The sequence below is a fragment of the Acanthaster planci genome, linkage group LG17 (genome assembly GCF_054643075.1).
Source record: "Acanthaster planci isolate LZ-2023a linkage group LG17, COTS_SCS, whole genome shotgun sequence".
In the NCBI taxonomy this organism is placed as follows: Eukaryota; Metazoa; Echinodermata; class Asteroidea; order Valvatida; family Acanthasteridae; genus Acanthaster; species Acanthaster planci.
This window is the reverse complement of record NC_141793.1, coordinates 4,031,102-4,054,506: the sequence shown is the minus strand read 5'-3', so window position 1 is coordinate 4,054,506 and position 23,405 is coordinate 4,031,102. Positions and strand designations below refer to the sequence as shown.

At 41.5% G+C, this 23,405-nt stretch overlaps 1 long non-coding RNA gene and 1 pseudogene across 1 annotated transcript; both read left to right on the top strand.

Moving 5' to 3' along the window:
* The first annotated feature begins 9,456 nt into the window (after positions 1-9,456).
* Positions 9,457-10,756, top strand: LOC110979316 (uncharacterized; annotated as a pseudogene).
* A 1,294-nt stretch (positions 10,757-12,050) lies between these two features.
* On the top strand, positions 12,051-18,722 carry LOC147796290 (uncharacterized). Its single transcript, XR_015428227.1, has 3 exons — positions 12,051-12,302; positions 12,473-12,952; positions 18,638-18,722. It is a non-coding gene; the product is annotated as an uncharacterized LOC147796290 (long non-coding RNA).
* The last annotated feature ends 4,683 nt before the right edge of the window (positions 18,723-23,405 follow it).

The following is a 23,405-nucleotide window of genomic DNA, read 5'->3' as shown; positions in this document are numbered from 1 at the left end:
CACCCAGGAGTAATTGGGTACCCTGTGAGGGCCGAGATGGTCATTGTGGTTGATTTAGCTACTTTGCGCCGTAAATGGCAGCATCGAGCTGTATAGTCCCCAGGGAGCTGAGCTGGTATTTGGAATGTTTCATGGGCCCGATGAGCAGGGGTAATAATAATGGAATGCGCCTTGATCTGCTTTCCAGATAAGTGCGTTATATAAATCTTTATTATAATTAATAATTCAGCCCAAGCCTGTACATTGGATAGTATGTATGACCTCATCTGCCTTCTTTGTGTCTATGAAGTTGATTTTGATTCCTATCCATCTGACGAGAAGTTCTCACCTTATATAATCCAAACCTTTTGGAATTCAGCTTCTGACCAAAATTTCCGAGTTTGATGAAGATACCAGGAACAGTTTGATTTTAGAGGGTGCTGGGCCTTTAGGTCAAACTTCAGATCTGTCCTCTGATTAGTTAACAGTTTTTTTTTCCATTTGGCATAAGATTTATTTTGGATGTCTTGATGAGCCATGTTCCTTTTTTATTTTTATTGGTTTTGTTGTCAAACTGGACGTTTTGCCCAATGTTTTTTATTTTCCATTATTTTAGTATTTACTCATTCTGATTGTCTCATATTCTTAAGATAAATGATTTTAGTTTGCATGATCATGTCTGATTTTTTATGAGAGTCTCAGTCCTTGTCTTTAAAAAAATTATTTTGATAAATAAAAACACCAAAATGCATTATTAACATTAAACTACACATAAATTTTCCACACGACGTCGACACAGTGCATCCAAGGGCAAGTTCGGGCGCGAACTATAGTTCAACCAGTAGTCAGTTGCTTTTTAACAATGCGCGTGCGCAATTCGGTAACACTCGAGTGATCCTTGTTGGCCTTGTTTTTCTTCTTATCTCATCTTTCACTGTGTCACTCACATTTCGGGGGTGTCAGTCGAAATAATCGTCGCTCGAACTTGCCCCAACTTGAAGGTACGGAGAGTCACATGGTACATTCTTTTGTCGGTATAGTGACTCCGCCGCAACGCAACGCATGCATTTCATCGTCATTCGTGAACCTGCGAAGTTCATTCTCAACCAAAGGAGCCGCCATTGCTGAGAAAATTGCACCCTCTTTTGCTTCAGCTCGGGGCATTACGAGTGGGAAATGTCAGTTGAAGCCCCACTGAAAAAAGTCAGCAAAGTTCAGGGCCGCACAACATGTAAGCCGGCATCACTGAAGTTTCGCAAACAAATATGAAATTGTTGTCTTTTTGTCCTTCATTTCTGTTTCTTGTCAATGTTTGGTAAGTTGGCCAATTCCATTCTAAAACATTCAACCCCCTGGAAAAAAATTCCCAAAAAGTGATAGTTCCTTAGCCTATAAACAGCCGTTTTACTAAATGGCACCCTTGACACCGTCAGAAACCCTGACTCAATTTTCATCCGTAATTTTGTCAGGTTGGTAGGCAGTCGATCCATTGGATCATAAATTAAACGTCAGTGCCATTCAGTGTCTTCATTAAATGCTGACTGGGGAACAGGGTTCCATGCACAAGTATTGTTAAACGCCGGTATCACCTTCCATGGGGCAACATTCGCTTGCAAAATAAAAGTCGTACAAAATGACACTTTTCCCCTCCTCGTCGTCTATTTTTATTTTTCCGCGATGACACATGGTGGTATAGTCTTTCCATTTTTATCCTCAGGATAGACTGAACACATCAACCTGCATCAAATCATCAACCAGCCGGAAACGTTTCTAATTTTGTATTCTCAAACGAGCTGATGACTTGAAAATGAACGCACCATTTACACTTCGCTGCTATCGGGTGCGTCTTTCTTCGTCAATACCGCGGTTCTACACTGTAATCCCTTAATAGCAAATCGTTGTGCCAAGACCGCTGGTGGACCAAAATTGAAAGACCACTTATTAAAATACTTCTACAGTGACTCACAGTCTCATCAACAGACAACAAAAGTGGTTTAGCGTTGCAGTTACAAGCGGTATACAACAGAACAAGGATTAAAGTGGAACCAGGAAATAAGGTTCAGGATTACTTTTAAAGTTTCATTATATCGTCATCTTTTTCTGCATTTTTCCGGATCTTCAGAAAAAGCTCGGTGCTCTTTCTCTGGTGTCATTTCACAGGGGTTTGTGTGTCGTTTTACATAATAGACCGGAACTTGAACTGCACGGTGATTCTGATTGAGTGTTTGTGACGAGAGGACGCGTGAGTCAGAATGCTTGAGACTGGTGTTGCATTGTTTGTGATGGCTTTGGCAATCTGTCCTGCGGTCTTGTGCCCGTTGGGATGCGTTCGGGTCGCGACTCTTGTTACCGCTTTATCCCATCACCAGCCAGCTGGAATGATTCCCGCTGGGCGTGCTGGGAGATGGGGGCCGAGATGGGCGCTCCCTTGTCGCCCCAGGAAAACGAGCTCATGAGAGAGATGGCCGAAAGTGCAGGTCTTCAGAAATTGTGGATTGGCTGTAATGGCCTGGACGTCGAGGGGAAATGGATGTGCGAAGAGCAAGAGAAGGGAGAGCCATACCTAAAGTGGCGGCCTGACGAATTGAATGTTAATGACTACCAGGACTGCGCTGTAGTACTCTCCAACAGCAAACGTGGTGGCGTCGTGAATGACCGGTACTGCACCCAGCTGATAGTGGCCATGTTCGTCCGTCGAGGCCTTTGTGTCGATCACCCCAGTCCATCTACCTGTGAGTACCGACCAGCTCTTAACAGTTTCTACTGCTTCTCTGCAGACAGCAACAGACAGCTTCTCAACTCCTGCCTCTTCGATCACGTCACCAGAGAGTTTGTTACCGAGAGCAACCCCAGCTGCACCTCGGCCTGCATCATGGAGCCTGCATGTCGCCCCTTCAACATCAAACTCAGTGACCAAGGACAGGCACTCTGTCAACTCAGTAATGCAGCACGCTGCGATGACCTGGACAAGTTCCAAGACGTGAATTTTATCTGCAACTGCGCCCAGGAGTGCGTCGATTAGTCCCTATTGGCAGCCATACGCTCGGTCCAATAAAAAATAAGAGGAATCCGGATGGTATTAAAATGTCGCCACATAAAATCAACTTGACTTAACTGTGCCTTCAGAAAGCGCAAATCTCTCTCGTTCTACTCCTATCATATTTATGAAGTAAGGGGAGCAGACAGTCCGTCAAGCAAACAGGGCGGTTTTCTTTTCACTGCTATTATTTTTGTCGCATCCGAACTTGGGCTAAAATTTAACTGGACGAACGACGCCACTTGCTCGGAAAAATTTTGTCTACTGAATACCACCACTGACTTTTTTTTTTCATTAAAGAAGCGTTGTGTGCCCGGTTCATGACAATACGATAGTTTGGACATTGGTGTGTTTTATTATGAAATTATTCAATGTAACAATAGGAACAAACAGTAGTATGTTTTCCTTGCATAATTTGAGCGAAGACGCAGTCTTGTAACAGTTGGTGGAACACCGGAAGTTATTCTACAGAGTACAGATATTCCCAACCAATTCTGCACTTCTTTCATTAAAATTGCTTCAAAGAAAGTTTAATTTTGTCAAAGAGGGATCCCTCGCCTCAAATGTTGAATCCAATTGTTTAAATAACACCACTAGATTTCACTTTCAGTTCATTGCAGTTCACGAAAGAAAGCATTATTATTTGTCATTTTTATAGTAATTTTTGTCTCACTCCGGCAATGGCGTTGAATTGGAAAAGTAAATTCGTCTTTTATCATTCACTTTCGTCTTTCGTCTTTTGTCATTTCACCAATTTAGTCGTTAATTTTCGTCAGTGAGAAGAAAAGGCTAAACCGCAGCATTTTAGGATGCATCGCATTCATTGAATTTCACGCGATCTTACCAAATTTGCACGATAAAAGCAGTTAGTTGAATAATCATTGCGAGAACGACCAGAAGATGACCATGGTAAACTTGTCTTTCAAAAACTCTTCAATTATGCTATTGACGAAACATTCAAATGAAGAGGCACAATTCAAAGCCATTCCCGGGGCGGGAACTCACTTTCCGAAATTTGTATCCTTGTGGAGACATGGCTTTGTTCTCCAGTACTAATTTGGTCGCGTGTGAAACGATGTATTCAAAATACTCCCATTTCAACATGAATCAATCTCCAGGACTGAAATTTCGACCGAATGTCCCTTATATGAAACACTTCAATTTGCTACGGATTCCTACGCATTAAAGATTTCTCCTTTTTGAGCAATTTGCAAATATCAGTTTTGTGAAATCCTTGTGCAGACCCAGACACCTTTAGAAATTCCTTGCAATGTGGAGACCCATTCTTCGGGTCTCCACAAAATACCTTATTTCGAAACGAAAACAACGATAAAATAGGACGAATAAGATTTGTGTGCGTGTGTGTATGTGCATGTGTGAATTAAAATGCTTTGAAAGTAGTAGTATTACTTCGAAATTCGAATCAACATTTGGGGCGAGTAACCTCTCTTTAGCGAAATTAAACTTTCATTTAAACAATTTTAGATGATAGAAGTGCGTAAGTTACCGATAAAAACCTATATAAAATGTGTTGAATTTGGATTGCACTACTACATGCTGTTTTGGTGTTACCAGTGAGCCAGGTTGTCGACACTTATTGAAACAGGACTTCATTCTGCACTGAGCGCAAAATGATACGATTATTTGAATATTTACTCTATATTGTCTAACCTTACCTGTGAACAAAACTGTAAATCGTAACGGTTCGTTAACAACCGTCAAATATTACAAAAAGAAACTTCGTTACCTTTGGTTTCGATTCATTTTTTTAAATACGTAATTTCTAGTTAAAGCTCTACAGCAGAAACATTTCAAAAATGGTGAAAATCACCTAGCACTTATTAATTAACTTTGGTCAAATTCAACAGAGAAAAGGCAAAATCGTAAACTGATAAGTGGAACTTTAAAGGGGACTAGTTTGTCCAAATATGCCACAACACCAGCTTAGAGTCATCAAAAAATGAAGCCTGAGAGACTGAGGAAACAGGGTTTAGAACGCAAGAACTTTAGTTCTTTTTTACCAACGCAGCCTCAAAACTAGCAAAATGAAACTCACAGAATAAGAGCGATGACAGAACGACAGATTTCTGGCTTATGTTTTTCAAAATGTATACACTAACGTAGCACTAGGGCCTAGTATATAGGCATACAAAACTAATGTCCACACTTCAAATAGATTATTGCAAAGCCAGCATAGAAAAAGTTTCTATGAAATCAAAATATACCAGAAAACGGGCAATTGTTTTAAATTAAATAGTTGAGGATAGAAAACGGTCTACCGACATTTTCAAAGGGAAAATTTAAACATGCATGCCACGTCCTTTTGAAAAATGTGCTGTTGAATGAGAAATCAAGTTTTCAATGTTTCCATTGCAAGTTGCACTGATTAGACTAGAAATGGCATAATGAGGAGAAATTGCGAGATTTATTTACCCCTTGAATGATCTAATAAGTTCGTTTCTCGAAATGTCTGGAATGATCGCTGTCTATGGGCCCGCACCGCTGTAATCATCGCGACATACGGTTGTGCGCATGCGGAACCTAGAGAGTCTGATATAGCGCCCTCTTGTGACTGCTGGACAGCACGCACGACCGTTACAAAAGGTCATTCAAACTGCGATATGAATAGGCCTACATTGTACAATTTTATCTTTTTCAAAGAAACTTATCATGAATAATTCGTTAAAGGTCATGAATGTTATTCAAACATGGCAGCCATTCTGTGAGATTAGCGATACTATTTTAGTGCGAAATTTGTCTCCCAAAATCAGTGTACATTTGCTGCTATTAGGCCTATTGGGGTTTCTCTGGTAATGAAGAGATTGAAATTGATTTTCAAGGTTTTCAGGACATTTTTATCCATCTTTCATAACTTTTTTTGAATGCAGTTTATACCATGTCAGTGATGATAAGCTCATCAGAAAACAGTTACACACAAAGGCGAGTGAGCAATTTGGATTGATCATCGTATGATTTCAAAACTGATCAAATTGTCGCCAAGTACGGCATTTTCAGCATTATAGATGGAGCAAACATTGGGGATTACATAGCACCTGTTCCATTTTGGTGTAAAATGCACTTTTTGAGGTATACTTTCAATTTCTTTGTGACTATTTCTCCATGCTGAGACCATGGAAGAAGGAATGCTGAGACTCAATTATAAAACAATTAAGCATCAAGAGAAATTTGTTTGTCATTGACATAGGAGCAGTTCTTGTAATAAAGATAATTAAGTAACAAATCAATTAAATATTCACATGTAAAACTTTGACTCTATAGTGGACAAATTGTTTATTGTAATGTTCGATTTAAGACGATAGTATCTAGGCCTATAATTTTTGTAAATAAAGTGTTAGCTTCATGTAAATATTGAGGCCTAGGCCTATATTTTTCTGATAATAAAAATTCCTTTTAAATAAATATTTTTCATTGGTGTGCCTTTTTTTAAAGATATGGATCACATGTGGTAAAGAAACCTTCCCCCCTTTCCCGTTTTTAGTGTAAATATTGTGAACTACGGAATTCGGGTTGTATGGGATGCCCCGTGTAATTGTACATGTATATATCCCAATATACATGTGCACGTACTCTACGCGGAGTACTGAAGGACGCGGTGCAGGATAAGGTTTTAAAGCGGATGAGTTTTTGATTCTCAAATGATTGGAACAATACAACGTACTCCTGATTGAGCAGGAATGGCATTGCAGATGATGATGAAGCATTAAAGGCATGGTCACTGTTCTTGATTCACTGTCTCTGTTCATCAATAATTGTTAGTCTATGCCCCAGGGTTGTTGGATCTACTCGGATTTTAGGATTAAATGGCGAAGTCCCAAAGGAAAAACGTGACTTCACCACCAACAGCAATCTGCCGTTACTGACGCTTTCAGACGTTTAGTTGTCATTGTCCAATTGCTATTGTCTTTGTTGTTGTTGCTATGGTGCTCAACTAGTGTCATATAAAACGGTTTAAAATGAAGAAGGAATAATAAATTCTTGCTACAAGGACGGGACTCAATTTCTTATGGAGGAAAACTGAGTTACTAATCTGGGTACAGTCCACTAATTCAAGCCCCATTGAAAACAGTGTAAAATCAGCACTGTTCAGGGCCGAATAACATGTATTCCAACATCCCAGAGATTTCTGAAACACAAATGAAATTATTTTCTGGTCCCTAATCTTTCAAATTTTTTTCTTTTTTTTTGTGGGTTAACCAATTACACTTTTTATTTTTCCCACAAAACAAAATTACCCCCCGAAAAGAGATTTTCCGAAGTCTGATTGCAGCCATTTTTCAAGTGGCAACCCTCAATCTTCTTGGGCACTTAGGACCATTTTTCAGCCGTAGTTTTTAGCCAATTTGCTCTCATTATGAAAGCGCAAAGACCCAGGGAGTTGATCCTGGCAACTATTTACACAATCTCACCATCTTGGGGGCCAAACAATCTCCTTTTTCCAAAGATACTGTTGAGGGCACTTTTAATGCTAATGAGCTGGCCAGAAACTCTCACTTGAATTTTAATAGTGGTCTGCACCCATCTATGTTGCGGCAGTCTGGCGCCCTCTTTATGTACCGATATCAGAGTCATCCGTCTTAATGGGCCTTGAGGTGAACCAAGAGAGGGCGCTATTTCCTTAGCAACGGGGGCTCCTTTGGTACTAACAGCGCTAGTGCATCGCTGGTTCACGAACGATTTCGAAACGCAAGCGTTGCGGTTGCATCGCTACCAACAAAATGAATCCACGTACTCCCAACCAACGTGACCACATGATAAGGTGCATGGGCGTAAATCCCGGGATAGGGGTATGTTTCCCCCCATGCGCACTTTTGGAGGTGGGATGATGGGCTTATTGAATCATCCCCAGCTTTTTGTTATGAGCAAAGAATTGTAAAGAACTTTTAGGATTTCCGAACGACTAAAATGATTGCAATATCACTAAAAATGGAAAACAAATTTATAAAGCCACAAATATGTCATTCTGATGTAAGATTCTGCATACATTTACACACATTAGAGATGTACATCTTTGTCATGAACATTGCCCCCTATATGATGTGAATGGTGTAGCCCCTCCCCCCGCCACATTTCTGTGGCCAGGCAACCCATGCCCCCCCCCATTTCCAGCACAGATTTACGCCACTGAGTGTTTCTGCGAGACGCTGATACGGGTGCGCAACACCACTTCAAGCCAAACTGAAAATAGTGTAAATTACCAAAAAATTCATCTCCATTTCTCGTCAAGTTTTGGTGATTTGGCCAATTCACACCAAGACACAGTCACCTCCTGAAAAGTGAGAGGGCTTAGGTACCGAGCCTGCAACAGTCAATTTACTGAAATAATATTCCTTTACATTCTCAGGAACCCTCCTCATGTTTTCAGAAAACGCGACAAGAATAGTATGGGAAAGTCTTCTACAACATTTGACGACAGGTGAGGTAATGTTGCTAAACATGTAAAAGTAAGAATACTTAGAATAGGCTTTTCTTGTGACATTTGAGCTGTTGATGCAAAGTACATGTGCATGCATCACAAAAAATGCAGTTGCTCCTAGAATGTCATTCTCACAGCATCCATCGCCAATTTGAAAGAAAGTGAGAAAATGTCACGCCGTGATCATCGATGATGGCGCGGATTTAAAAGAGGCTTGTTTAAACTTAACTTTTCGCAACGTGAAGATGTGATATTCAGTGACGTTTGTCAATGCCACAACGACCACCATCATCAATAGCGTACAAGGACCATGTCGTGTGACGGGAATTCACATACGGAGTATGACAGTATATTTTATCTTGTTTATCGCAAGCCTCAATTACTTTGCGTGTATCCTGGAACATTCATAATTCGAAAAAAGGTCAAAATATTTATTTTTTGCGCTTGATGCTGTTAGATATATATAAATATTTAAGTTTGTACATGCCGATCCAGACGTTTGTGCACGTACGGTGGCTTTTTTTATTTTCACTTATTTAACATAATTTTGTTGAAATTTTCAGAGATATTTTGAACCCAAATAAATGCATTGCTATCAAAATTTGGTGGTTAACGAAAAGGTCTGGTCTTTTCCATTCGCACGGGCCTATACTTAATGCCCCTTGGGGGAGGGGTTGCATGCACTCGTATTTCTAAACAGATCTAACACCTTCATTCGGGTAACATTCTGTATGCTGTATAAAAAGTTTGGATGGTCTCGTAAAAAATCCCAGTTTGTTCATCCTCCGCGTCTATTTTAATTCTTTTTCAATGACACATCTTGGTGTGGCCTTTTCGTTTTCATCTTCAGGATAGACTGCATATATCACATGACTGCATCAAATCATCAATCAGCCAGAAACGTTTCAATTTTTGTAATCTCAAACATGCTGATTACGTGGAAATGAAGCTGTCATTTACACTTCATCGCTATCGAGCGCTTCTTTCTACCCTGTAATCCCTTAATTGCAAATCCTGCTAGACACGAACGTTTTGCATACACCTCTGGTTGGGGTAAGTTGGAAATCCAGTCCTTATAATGATCCTACACTGAGCCACAGTCTCATCCCCACACAACCACACGGTTTAGCACTGCAACTACAAGCAGTATTACAGCAAGAAAGTTTATTATACCGTCATCTTTGCATTTGCCAGAGTTCACGAAAAAAGGTCGGTGTTCCTACTCTGGCGTCATTTCACATGCGTTTGTGGTTTGTGTTTAGAGTAGAGCCAAGTTTGAACTACACGGTGATTTTGACCGATTGTTTCTGTGACGAAAAGACGAGTGAAATCGAAATGTTCGACATTGGTGTTGCGTTGTTTGTGGTGGTCCTGGCGATCCGCCCCGTCGACTCGTGCCCCGTTAGGGTGGCACTTTGCTCATGGCTCTTGTTATCGCCTTACCCTGTCGAATGCCAGCTGGCATGAATCCCGCTCGGCATGCTGGGGGATGGGGGCCAAGATGGCCGTTCCCTTGTCGGCCGAGGAAAAGGAGTTCATGAAAGTGATTGGCCAGAGAGCGGGCTTAAAGATATTCTGGGTTGGCTGTACCGACCAGGACGTCGAAAAGACATGGGTGTGCGAAGAGCAAGGAAAGGGAGAGCCATACCTCCACGGGCGGACTGGCTTACCAAGAGAAGATGACAACCAGAATTGTGCTGTATCACTCGCCAGACGTGGTGGCGTCTTGGATGACCATCTTTGCGACGACCCGAATGTGGCCATGTGCGTCCGCCGAAAGCTTTGTGTCGATCGCCGTGGTCCATCTACCTGTGGTTACCGACCACCTCTTATCAGTCGCTACTGCTCTCGCTACAAACACCAACGGACAGCTTGTGAACAACTTCTGCCTTCTCGATCATATCATCAAGGAGTTTGTTAACAAGAGCAACCCCAGCTGTTCCTCGGCCTGCATCATGGAGCCTGCGTGTCGCTCCTTCAACATCAAGTACAACGACCAAGGACAGAAAATCTGTCAACTCAGTGATGCGACCCGCTGCGATGACCCAGATAAGTTCCAAGGCGTGGATATTGTCTGCAACTGCCAAGAATGCGTCGATTAGTTGCGAACATTTTCAGCCATACGGATAGTCTGATCAAACAAGGAGGAATGCAAATGGTATGAAAGTGTTAACTCTAGTCACCATGCAGTCGGCTGGTTGTCAAGATCAACCAGAAACTATTGTGCCTCGCACTGCTTGACAGACTCGCAAATCTCCCTCTTTCGACTTTATAGAGATAGGACAATTAAAATCCTTGATACAAACAGGGCGGCTCTCTTAATACTGCGGCTATGCTTCTCAACAACGTGTCGTCCACATGTGTAGCGTCTTGCGTCAAACTCTTGTCTTTCACTGTTAGGCCTATTATCATTCTCACATCTTATCTTACACTAAAAGTGGATAAAGTACGAACGACGCAACGTTCTCTGAAAAAGTTGTCAAGTGATTATCGCGGCTGACCTTTTCTTCAAAGGAACAATGCATGACTGGCTCATGAAAATACACTAGTTTGGACATCGAATGTGTGCTTTATTATGATATTCCATCTAATAATTAGAAAAGTGCTTTTTTCCTCGCATAATTTGAACACAGATGCCGTCTAAGTTGGTGGGTTTTCAGAATATTATTCTGCAAAGTACAGAATGTGGCGAACTTTGATTTTACACCTTTTTTGTTGCTTTGGTGTTATGTGTGTCAGGGAACCAGGCTGTAAATACTAATTAGTGAAACAGGACTTTATTCTGGTGATGATACATTAATGATATATTAATTGTTTGCATATTCACTCCACGCTACTCTGGCCTCACCTGTGAATAAAATTGCAAACATAAATTCGCCAAATAGCACAATACAGAATTCGTTAGCTTTAGTGAGTAAAAATACCACGTTTGCTTTCGGTTCCATTTAATACAAATAAGTTCTCTTGGAAGCTGTGAGAGTAACAGAAATATTTCAAAGAAGGTGAAAATTCACCTGGCACTTATAGAGGTTCTGCATGGCAGCCATCTTTCCGATAACTGCTTTTGGAGCGGAGGGGTATATGGTACAAAAGGTCTACTCGTGTGTATCCCTGTGGAACAAAAGCTCTTACCGGCAAAATGGCTGCCACGCAGAACCTCTATTACTAGCATCTGATAGATTAAACAGAGAAAAGGCAAAAGCGTAAACTGATGAAGTATGACTTTAAAGGGGACTAGGGCCTACATGAAGCATGTTTGTCCAAATTTTCCACAACTCAAGTTTGGATTCATTAAAAATACACTGAATGAAGCCTGAGAGATTGAGGAAACGGGGTTAGGAAACGTAGGAACTTGAATGTACCAACCCAGCCTCCAAACTAGCATAAAACTCACAGAATAACAGCAATGACAGAATGATGGATCTATTTTCGAAATGTATACCTAAACGAAGCACAAAAATGTGTGCATTGGATTCTTTTTCAATTAATATTGTAGGTAAACAAGAATAAGGTCACAACTTCAAATAGACTATTTCAAAGCCAGCGTCGAAGGCGCTTATTTGAATTCAAAATATCCAGAAAAGGGGCTGTAATCTTAAATAGTTGAGTATGGTAATGTGGAGATCCGGGGCATAATAAATTAACATAATTTATGAAGGTGACGTCATCGTGGCCTACGCGCTGAAACCCGCACGCGGAGTCTTTTGTTTTGCATTCTGAAGATCATGGCTGACGTCTTCTGCTGAGCCTTCAAACAAACCAACAAGTTTTGATGCTAAAACCCCGGAAAACCGAGAGTTTCCAGCTTGGGTGGGAACCCACACTTAAATAGATTATCCCCGAACAGTCAAGGTGGGTTTAGTTTAAAAGGAATTAGTGGTAACTTTCCGGAAAACTTTATGTATCGGTACGATCTATCAAACACTTGAAGCTGCATGTATAACGTTACATGTCTGTACATGTACTTGATGACAATAACCTTTACATGACTAAAGACGTCCGTTATTCTTTCAATTGTACAGGGTTTCTTTTATACTTGTAACTTTACGTCACTTGGGATTTTCGACTGGGGCGCAACCTGTCCTTTCCACTGCTACTTTGGGACTGGTCAGCTGGTGTGATCTTTGTGATGGAATAAATAGATGCACGAATACTTGTAAAGACGAGAAGTCTGGGGTCGTTATTTCGGCATGTTCAGTCTCCCTTCATCATCCTCCTTCACCCATATGCAGCAAGACGGAGAGAACCCCCCCCCTGCTTTGTGTTGGTCATTGTCTCGCAGGAATCTGGGGAATTCCTTTCAGACATCTTGGGGGATGTGTTAAGTAACAATAGTCTGGAATGTGTATAGGGATTGGACATGTTGGGGGTACCCATCGGTCTCATTTCTTGCTGGGTATACCTTCACCGGTGGACGAATCACCCCCTGATAGTTGAAGGCAGGGCTGGACCACTACAGTAAACTGTGACTGGGTACGAACTGCACCAACCATACGCTACGGGTAAGATCACCGTAAAATACTGAGTCACTGACACCTCTCATAATTTACGGAGCATCGCGAGTTCTGATTGGTCGATATGACTAAGTTTTTCCACTGCTGTATAGCGAACAGAACTTCTGTGGGGAAAGTCGCTGTGGTGTATGGTTTTAGGCAGACGATAGCTTGAAGTTTAAGTGATTATGTGCTCTTGATTTTGAAGGAATGACATGGCGAATGATGAGAATGGTTAAAGGCATGGTCAGTGTTTTTGATTTACTGTCTCTGTTCATCAATAATTGTCAGTCTTTGTCTTAGGGTTTGATCTATTTGGAGTTTAGGATTCAAGGCAAGGTGCGGAGGGAAAGACGTGACTCCACCACCAACAGTAATTTGCCGTTACTGCTGCAGACTTCCTTATATAGTTGTTATTCTCCAATCACCATTTATTGTGTCACTGTTGTGACTGCTGTTCCGTTATTGTTGTTGCTATTGGTGTTTTGCTGTTGTTGAAGTGTATTATCGCTGTTGTCGTCAGTTCAACATAAAAAAGCCAATGAAATCGTTTGAGAAATATAATCAAATCTGAAAACTCGGTCACTTTTCCGTACGGTTTCGACTTTCTTCGTCGCTGCACCACCACAAAGTCGCATGCAAACTCCTGTCAAGCGTCAGGAGGGTGCAATGATGGAATTTTACGCAACTATATAAGCGTAAAACCTACACAATTTCGCAGCGTACTGAAAATACCCCCCACCCTTCTAAAAAGAAACTGCCGAAGGTGTCTATAGACTAACGCGTCTCCCGGGGGGGGGTGATTTACTAGTACCGGCAGCGATCGTTTTATCAATAACTATAAAATGCAATAGGCCAATTTTGGAGTTGTGCACCTGCTGTCTAATAGGTGTGGTCCATACAGTTACGCTCCCTCTCAACTCTTTGCTCTATGCAATGTGTGTATCAAGACTACCTAGGCCATGTCTGAATTACCAGGCTGGCTGTAGTCTGAAGCTACGCACCAGTCTATTGCAGTGGTCGCAGCCAGTTCCCATAGATGGAGTCGTGTGTAATTTCAAGCTAAGGCGTAGTGATTTGGATGCCGCCGCGAGACAGCTTCTGGAATAAATTATTAAAACGATTACAGCTCTATGCAAATACTTCAGCATATTGCGTTTCCCTGATCACAAAGGCCAGATATAAAAACTACTTACAGCGCAGTTAGCTGAGTAACAAGTCGCTGTGGAGTTCCTTATTTGTTGTAATTCAGTATCAATGCAATATGACACCGTACATACTACAAAAATTTTGGTTCTTTTCAACAGGATAAAAACTGCCTCTGTCAACAGAAAATCAATTTCTACTGAACGCTAAATGTTGGAACATAGTCACCTGTTCTTGTGTCTCTGGTCGAAACTCGATCAGGCTCAATTGTGTCTACTCAACGCTTTGTGAAGCTGTCCCCATATTTTGGCCATTTCCATTTACCCTGAACATTTGCCAGAGAGCTCACTTTGCTCTGCACCCATATTGTCACAGTGATACCACCATTTAATAATGCGGTATGGTTCATCTTTTGAGGACAGTCCAATCCACAGCGGTCGCGGCTTTGTGAAATGCTCCAATGAATCGACTGTTTTATGGTAAATAACAAAATGTACCCTTTTGTCAGTACTCCATGTCTGAAAGGAATAATCAGATGTAGACACTATGTTTGTTGTATTAAGGCGGATTTAAGGCAGAGAGTATATTCAGACGGATTTCAGGCAGAAAGTATATGCAGACGGATTTAAGGCAGAAAGTATATTCAGATGGATTTAAGGCAGAAAGTATATTCAGATGGATTTAAGGCAGAAAGTATATTCAGATGGATTTAAGGCAGAAAGTATATTCAGATGGATTTAAGGCAGAAAGTATATTCAGATGGATTTAACGCAGAAAGTATATTCAGACGGATTTAAGGCAGAAAGTATTCCAACAAATCAGATCTCGTAGCGATCACCATGTTTTCTTTCTCGAACAGGCCGTATTCGCGGGGACCAGTCAAATTCCCCAACGTAGTGTATTTATTTGAAAACGTTATATTTAAAGAACCAGACTCTGTTCTACGATTTCGTACCGACTTCCCAAATCACCTGATACCATCCCATTAAGGGTTTCAAATGTATACAATACGTTCATGAATATGACTGACCCCGCGAATATGGTCTACTCATTACCTCACCCAACATGGCTCAGTTCATACGTCCTGGGCCGTTTTCTAATACTCGACTTCGGCTCCGTCTCCGGCTTCAACTGTTTTTTTACTACCTGACTTTGAAGCTGTAGAGCGCAGTAATCAGTCTAATAGTGCCACAGAACATCAAATACGACTCAAGAAAGCCAAAAATTACAGTAATCCAATGTAATCTAAACGCTTCAGGCCCACAATCGGGGATTGGTTTTTGGAACGAAGCCTGAGACGGAGACGAAGTTGAGTATTGGAAAACGGCCTTGGTCTCGTGAGGGCACTGTTGCACCATGCCGAGCTGCATTATTATAGAGAGAGTAGCAACAGGGAGACGTTGTCCGGGTGCAAGCCGGGTACGGTCATGAATAATACAACAAATAACGTAACATGAATAAAACGTGCTGTTCAGGTAGGCTACTCTACCTAACCTGCGCCCGTTTGCACTCTATACGTGCCCACAATATCATACTTAGGTTTTTTGAAATTGTGAGCGCATGTGGAGTACAAACACGTGGAAGTTAGGTACATGTACATGTATGTACAACTGTACATGTACATATACATCTGAGAAAAAGCATGTCCTAGTGACGCTGTGTGCACGAATGCAATACCGGCAGTACATGTTGTTTTACTCATGTTTACTTCCTATTCTTTACGATTCTGCACTAAAATTGCCCTTTAGTGTCACGGTCACGTCGTCTTGACATGCGTGTTGTATTCACGTGTCGGAAAGAAATCATTGTTGCAGTTGAAGCCAACTGCACGTATTCTCTGTGTAAGTAAAGGTTATAAGGTTTCAAGTTCAGGATATCTGCAAAGGCTTTTGGAGAAACGTTCGGAGATTCCGTTGTACTCTGTTAAATAGATCTCCCACAGTGCACACTCGCACAAAATGCGCTGTGATTTTTATTGGCCCCCCCTCAGAAGAAAAGAATGACGAGAGCACCTGAAAAAAGGTTAGGCTCATTTAAAATTAATATTAAGTACGGCAGTCGGTAATCCAGTTTTTATTGGATTGCATGGTATCGGCACAATGTGCCGGTTTTGTTATAAATGACTAATGTATTGGTACCAGTGAAAGCTTTCATGGCAGACTTGGCGCAGTAAATTTTACACAAAGTCCGACAAGGCCAGCCCCTTTGAATTTGTGTAGCTTAAGCTTGCTTCATGTATTTCTTTGCAGTGTACGCGGACGTACCACTTTGCCGAGTACCCTGACTGGGATTTTTATAGGTTCATACCCCCCCAAAAAAAAGTGCAGAAAAGAGGGGTGAATGGCGTGCCTCTCAGCCCTCTTTTGTATCTTTTAATTAAAAGAGGGGTAACGAGTCTCCAGTTGCGAATACGGATAGGGCTACCTGAACCCTAACAGCTGACGGTGGATCAGCGCTCACGAGGATACCCTTTTTAAGCTTGGGACTGAGTGTCCCAATTGGTAGAAAACACCACTTTCGGGCACGGTTTGCTTTGAGCGTTTGCTGATGTAGGGGTTCTTCCAAGTCATAGTAGATCCGGCTGTCTCAGGCTCGCATAATAAGCTGCATCTGATCTACTTGGCTACAATTATTGACACTCTAGCGCCCTGCTCAAAGTTTCACTGGCGCGTGCGTTACGCGTGATTTTCAGTCGTTAATCGGGCATGACCTAATGTCTGCTTGGGCCGGGTGTTTGACGGGCCACAAATTATCTGTAACTGCTGCCTCAATATTTCAGGGAGTGGGGCAATTTTTTTTATTGAAAGCAGAATTTTTTTCGAAACAGTACTACTACATGGGGGGTTATTTGAGGTAAAAAAAAAACTCGGACTATAGTTTTTAGACTAAACATTCTGTTTGCCTCCAACCGGGGCGCCAAGCTGCTCCCATGTCGCTGCATGAAAAGAAGTTGGTAAGGAAGACTGGTACCGTTTGGGTTTCTCCTTGAATTCGTCTATAGGCCTAGGTAAAGCTTACCCTAACTCCGTAATCTCAATCTCGATGATGTACAGTGCGGCTATGTTGAAGTATTACGGTGCCCGTAGAAACCACTGTGTCGATCGACCAGCTAAATCTGTCTGAGGTAACTGACGACCTTAGACCCGGGCGTCTTTACTTCACTCCAAACACCAAAGGACCGCATCTCACCCCCCCTTGATCACGTCATCAGAGAATTTGGTTAACGACAGCAATAACAACATCGTCATTAAAATGACAACAACGACAACGCTGATAACAACAACAAGCAACACAATAACAACGACAATAATATAACGACGGCGACAACAATGATATCAAAACAGTTGCACCCACGGTCTGCATTGTTAAACCTGAATGCCGCTCCTTTATCGTCATGCCCAACGACCAAGCAAAAAAATATATAAACTCATTTATTACTAACCATGCATGTCTAAATCCCCGTGATATAATAACTGCGAGTGATCCTTTGATTTGAAGAAAGTCGGGGTTTTTGCTCTGTTGAAATCGGTATAGGCTAATGGGAAAGATAATTACATATTTGATTTTTTTTAAGAAAGTCTTAACATCCTTTCTAGTATTCTAGTACAAAAATAGGGTAATTGTGTGCATTCTCCATCATTACTATCCCTCATCCGGCGAAAACGGTCATAATTTTATTATTGATATTAGCGCATCGCATTTAGTGAATCGGAGAATTTGTCAAACGTTGCATTTTGTCACCCGAAGTCGGTAGAGCTTTGTTGAATATTTAAGCCACAATTTAAGTATGTCTGCCTCAATAAAGATAAGGAACGCTCCAAGTGAATAAATCATTTGGCTATACAGATGGGTGAAATTTGCGCCTGCGCACATACCTAATGTTGCCTGTAACGCATCTGGAACAGTGTATAACAGCCAAGCAAGTAGAACTGACACGCTCATATAGACCCATTACATCGGCTAGACCATACGCCGAAGTGTCTGCCTCTCTTTCACCGCTCTCGACTTTTTACACTCGTCATGAAAGTGAGCGGCATAATACAGTTCTTGTCTGCCGTGTGTATCATTTCAGTCATAGATTCACACGTATATGCGCTCGACTCTTGCCAATCGGGGTGGCAACTTTGGGAGGGTTCGTGTTACTACCACGTTTCAACCACAGACACGTGGAACTCACAACAATCGTTATGCGAGGGGATGGGCGCAACCATGGTCGCTCCACGATCACCCGCGGAAAACAGTTTTGTAATTGACATGGTGCGGGCACAGACGAGAGGTACATATTACCTGTGGATAGGCTGTAATGACAAAGCTGCCGAAGGTACTTGAGAGTGCGAAAAGCAAGTAGGTGGCGTGCCCTTCTGGCAGAGAATGTCCACGCAGCAATCCGATTCCATGGATTGCGCTTCAATATCTTCAATTAACGACCCCAGCGACTGGCATGACATTTCATGTGGAGGCAGTAGACAAGTTGTTTGTGTAAAGAGAGATCCATCTCAACCTACCTCATCCCCCACTCAATCATCTGTGTACCTATCCCTAATCCAGCCTCCCTGTGGTCCTCGCATGACCCGACCTCGTCGCCACTGCTTTACCACAGAGACCAATGGACAGCTTCTCAACTCCTGCCTCCTTGATCACGCCATCAGGGAATTTGTTACCAAGATTAACCCCAGCTGCACCTCTGCCTGCATTGTGGAGCCTGCATGTCGTTCCTTCAACATCAAGCATAATGACCAAGGACAGACAATCTGTCAACTCAATAATGCAACACGCTTTGATGACCCGGATAAGTTCCAAGACGTGGATTTTCTCTGCAATTACGCCCAAGAATGCGAAAAGTAGTGTCGACCACCTGCAACACTTTACGGATGGTCCTATGAAGAATAAATTGACAGCCAATCTCAACTAAACCAAATGGTTGCCACCAGATGTCCGTTTTTCCAGAACAACCCGGCCCATCTGAACCTTTGCCCACATCAAAGAGGGTAGGTGTTTATCGCACTTACGACCAAAATCAGACAAGCCTTCGCACAAACAAGGCAACTCTCTTGGTCACAATTGCAACGTTTCAGGACATCGGCTCTTTCCATCACGGCCACAGGTTTGACGCCCACAGTCCTAAACACTTCCGAACTCAGACCTGCATGCAAAGCGAGGAAACACGAACAATGTCAAGTCTGTCCTAAAACGTTTTCTCCAGAGTACTACAGGTGACTTTTTCAAAGAACTTTACAGATAGCAGGCTTATGACAATACAGCAGTTTGGACGTAGTGACGTGCGTTTTATTACATTTCATGTCAACATTTCAACAAACATTGGTATTTGTTAGTTGTATAATATGGAGCCTCCCTCGAAATGAATTGTACATGTACTAGAATTTATTCTCGAGAGTGCAAAATGTTAGGATGTTTATTATTTTTTGTGTGGCTTTGTCGTCTTTAGTGAATCAAGTTGTAAATAGCAATGAATGATTTTAAACTCACAGATTTCGCAAACTATATATTCAAAGGTTAATTTTGTCAACAGGGATAGCATAATCTTTTTTGGTTCATTTCGAAACTAGTATAATTTTTTCAAAAAGGGCATGTAAACAAAGATCTTTCAAACAAAGTGGAAATCGCTTGGCATTTGTTGGCTTGGAGTAAATTTAAGAGAGAAAAGGCAAAAGTGTTAACTGCAAAGTTGTAAATTTAAAGATGACTTAATGATGCACGTTTGTCCAAATTTTTCACAACTCCAGCTCGAGTCATGAAAAAAAATGGAATGAGGCACGAGGGCCTTAGGAGACAGGCTCGGGAATGAACACACCAAATGAAGAAACAAAAAGCGTTGAAATGGAACGATCTGAAAAAGGACATTGATTATTGAGCGTTTATTCCTAATGAACACTAAAACGGAAATTTTTGTAAAACAAAAACAATGGCATATGTACAGGTAACACTTGTGGTTCTTCTCCATTTTATTTTCCTTTTTAATTCCGTGGAAAACTATTGCTTCATGGACCATTACAAAGCCATTGCAGAAGCACTGCATTTTAACTCAACCTTTCCCGGAAAATAAACTATTTTTCATTATTACTGATTATTTGTTAGGCTATTTTACGGTTCCTCTGCAATTAAATGGTGTTTTTCAATGGGAAATTTGGATTTCGACTGCAGTGCATGTACCAGCGCGTATTTCCTTCGTAGCTGAACTAATGATGTATCGAAATACTGTCGCTCGCAATGATTTGATTTTAGGTTGGGTCTTCAGTTTGTCGTAGTTGGCATTAACCAACAAGTTGTAAATAGTAATAAAGAATTGTAACTACTTTTTTTTAAATCTTAACAGTGCACTCGTGAATATCGTGGTCATATATGAATAGTTCGAAAAACTTCGTTTTTATCTTTGAATTTTATCTTCGAAGGAAGTAAAATGAATCATAGAAAGATACAAAAAGAATCTTTCAAGATTGAAAACCAAATAACGAGAACCGGCAGCTGTAACACACAAACAGAATAACCTACTAAGAAGAATGTTACTTCACATTTTCCAAAGTGAAGTGCGTCCTACATAGCTGTCAGTCAGCGGGTCGGTTTGCCGATTTGTCAGTCTGGTCAACGGAAGGCCTACGTTAAGTCGGTAGGTCGGTTGGTAACGGTTTTGCCTCGACTTGTGTTTCAGCGCTATACCACTGCTGCTGCTGCTTACAGACTTTCATCAGTTGTTGCATGTTGTTGGTGTTACTGCAGTAACGACTGTTTCTTGCTGTTGTATATAATTGCTGATGCCGCCGCTGCTGCTGTTGATGTTGATGCCATGCTGTTGATATATTGCTATAGTATTTATTGTCAGTTAAACAAAAACTTGCAATAAAATGTTAGAAAAAAGAAAAAAAATCTGAAAGTTGGTCATTGCATCTTGTGATTTTTTTCTTTTCTGCTGCTTAACCGACATAAATTAGATACTACAGCTCTTAACAAGTCCAAGGAAAGTGCAACGATTTACTGGTACTTTGGCATCTGGTTGCACACCCTACACAAAGGGAACATAAAGCTCATATACTGCCAAGAATGTCCAGTCAGTGTTACTTGAGAGGAAAAATGAATTATTGCTCGTGCTCATCTTGTTAGAAACTTTACAATGTAATAATGCGTGTGTCTCCTATCTTTTTTTTCATAAGAACTTCTATGTCATCGTTTTCGTTAGTAAGTAATGGCTATTAAGATAAGGTTTTGAGGTTGGATCCAACGACATTTCCAGCAGGGGCAGGGAGACAGGTTGCCTTTTTTGTTTTTAGGAGTTTAAAGAACAAGTATATTAGAAACGGTCCTAACACCTTTCTTTTTAGGGAGTTTTTTGTGGAAAGTTTTGGACAGTCATCCTTACAACAAAATCCTAATTTGCCCCACCCCCCATCTCCTTGGTTGGACCTGTGAACTAGACGCAGGAGACAAGCCTTAGAAAGGCTAAGGGGAGGAAAAATTAACGATTATTTAACTAATGTTCAGTTTGACCAATGTCTATTTTCATTTTTTCGTCAAGGCCACATTGTGGTACAGCCATTTTATTTTTATCTCCAAGCGAGCGAGCGATAGCATCATTATGATCAACGAACCAGAAACTTTTCAAATTTGTATTGAGATATGTTCCTTTGACTTTGAAGTGAACGTGTCATTTTCTTTTTACTGCTGGTAGGTAAATTGTCGTAGACACTACCAAATTTGGAGACAGGTTCATATTCTGATCTGTGAACATACCCAACTATGTATATTCGGCTTGTTTTTCTCCATCATGGTCGAGGTTCAAAGAACCTCAAATAGCCGTTACAAAGTGTTAAGTATTAATCAGTACCAAAAAAGGTATTGTCTGTCTTCATTATAATCATCCTCTACCGGCTTTAGTCGAATGCTACATTAAAGATTTAGTGTTATGGTGTTGCTGCTAATGGATACGGGCGTTTCAGAATGCGCATGTGGAAAGGGTCGACAGATTTCGCGCGTTGTGATTGGCCAACGCGTTGCAAACTCTTGGTTGTGTACTATTGTGAATCGTCGGTATTGCGTTGCCTCCACCCTAAAGCAAGCTGTTATTTGTCACCTTGCCTCTGGCAATCATTTGTTACCCCCAAATGACTGCTACAAAAATTAACGTTGTGTAAAAAATAAAACTAATCGGCGAGGGTTGAATGATCCGTTATTGAATGGAATAGCGTCCCACTTTGTTTTCTACACTTAAGGCAGATGATGCATCTGAACTGTCACTCATTAAAATGAAGAAAGAAAGTAGCATCAAGGGTCTCACAAGTATGAACGTAGAATTTTCTTTGGACTTGTACAACTCAAAACTGGAGAGTACAGAAGCGTATAAGGGCCACTTGCAAAAAACTTGTTGAAGATACTGTCTCGCCGCGGCGAGATAGTATCGCGAAAAAAATGTTGCAAGTGGCCTTTATACGCTCCCGTAGGAGTGAGTGTACCACAGGATAAAGTTATTCAAGCGGCCGTTTGGTTCAACTCTGCAGTCTGCAATGCCTATAAGATCTCCCTAGTCTGATAAAAGAGTCCCGAACTTATGTTTATTTCCTAATTTTCCCCAATTATTTCTCAACACGTTCCCATTTGTCTCTGCGAGCGCTCAGAAGGTGAATCCCATCGCTGTCCTCCCAAGAGTATCTACATGATGCCCCCTCTCATAAAGGGTGAGCGATGATTCACGTCACCGTCAACATGTGACGAAAAGCCGTTGTAAGGCCAGTCACGTCTCAGCAACATGACGACCCGCCGCAGACACCGACAACGGTTTGTGCACGTCATCAACGCACCAAAGCAACTAGACTTAAGTTGGAAGCCCTCTTAATATCATGACGCCCAGCTCGGAAACTTACATGACAAACATCACATCTCATGATACACACTAATCCGGATTGATTGTCGACAGCAAGATAAGAAAATAATCGCGGTAATATCTGCAACCGGAGATACGAGGAGTTTTTAAATCTCAATTGCTCATCGATGTGATCTGTTCTGGTAAGTCCTTCCATTCTCTGGCCATTTTGGGGAAAGGGAATGAAGATGGGATTGCGACGTTGATTGTGGTATGACTATAGTTGGTTTGGTTTGCAACTCCGGGTGGTCATTCGTGTGCGTGATTCGAAGGAGGTTCTCGTACTGAGGTAATCTCCTATGCCCTATCAACGTTTTGGTACAGTACTTGATTTTATGGAACATCACTAAGCAATTATTCTGTCTTGTGCCTGTAGCCTGAGGTGGTTTAGCATTGCTGAGACCATAAAGCAAGGACCTTTCTATTCCGAGACAAAGCTGGTCCTGT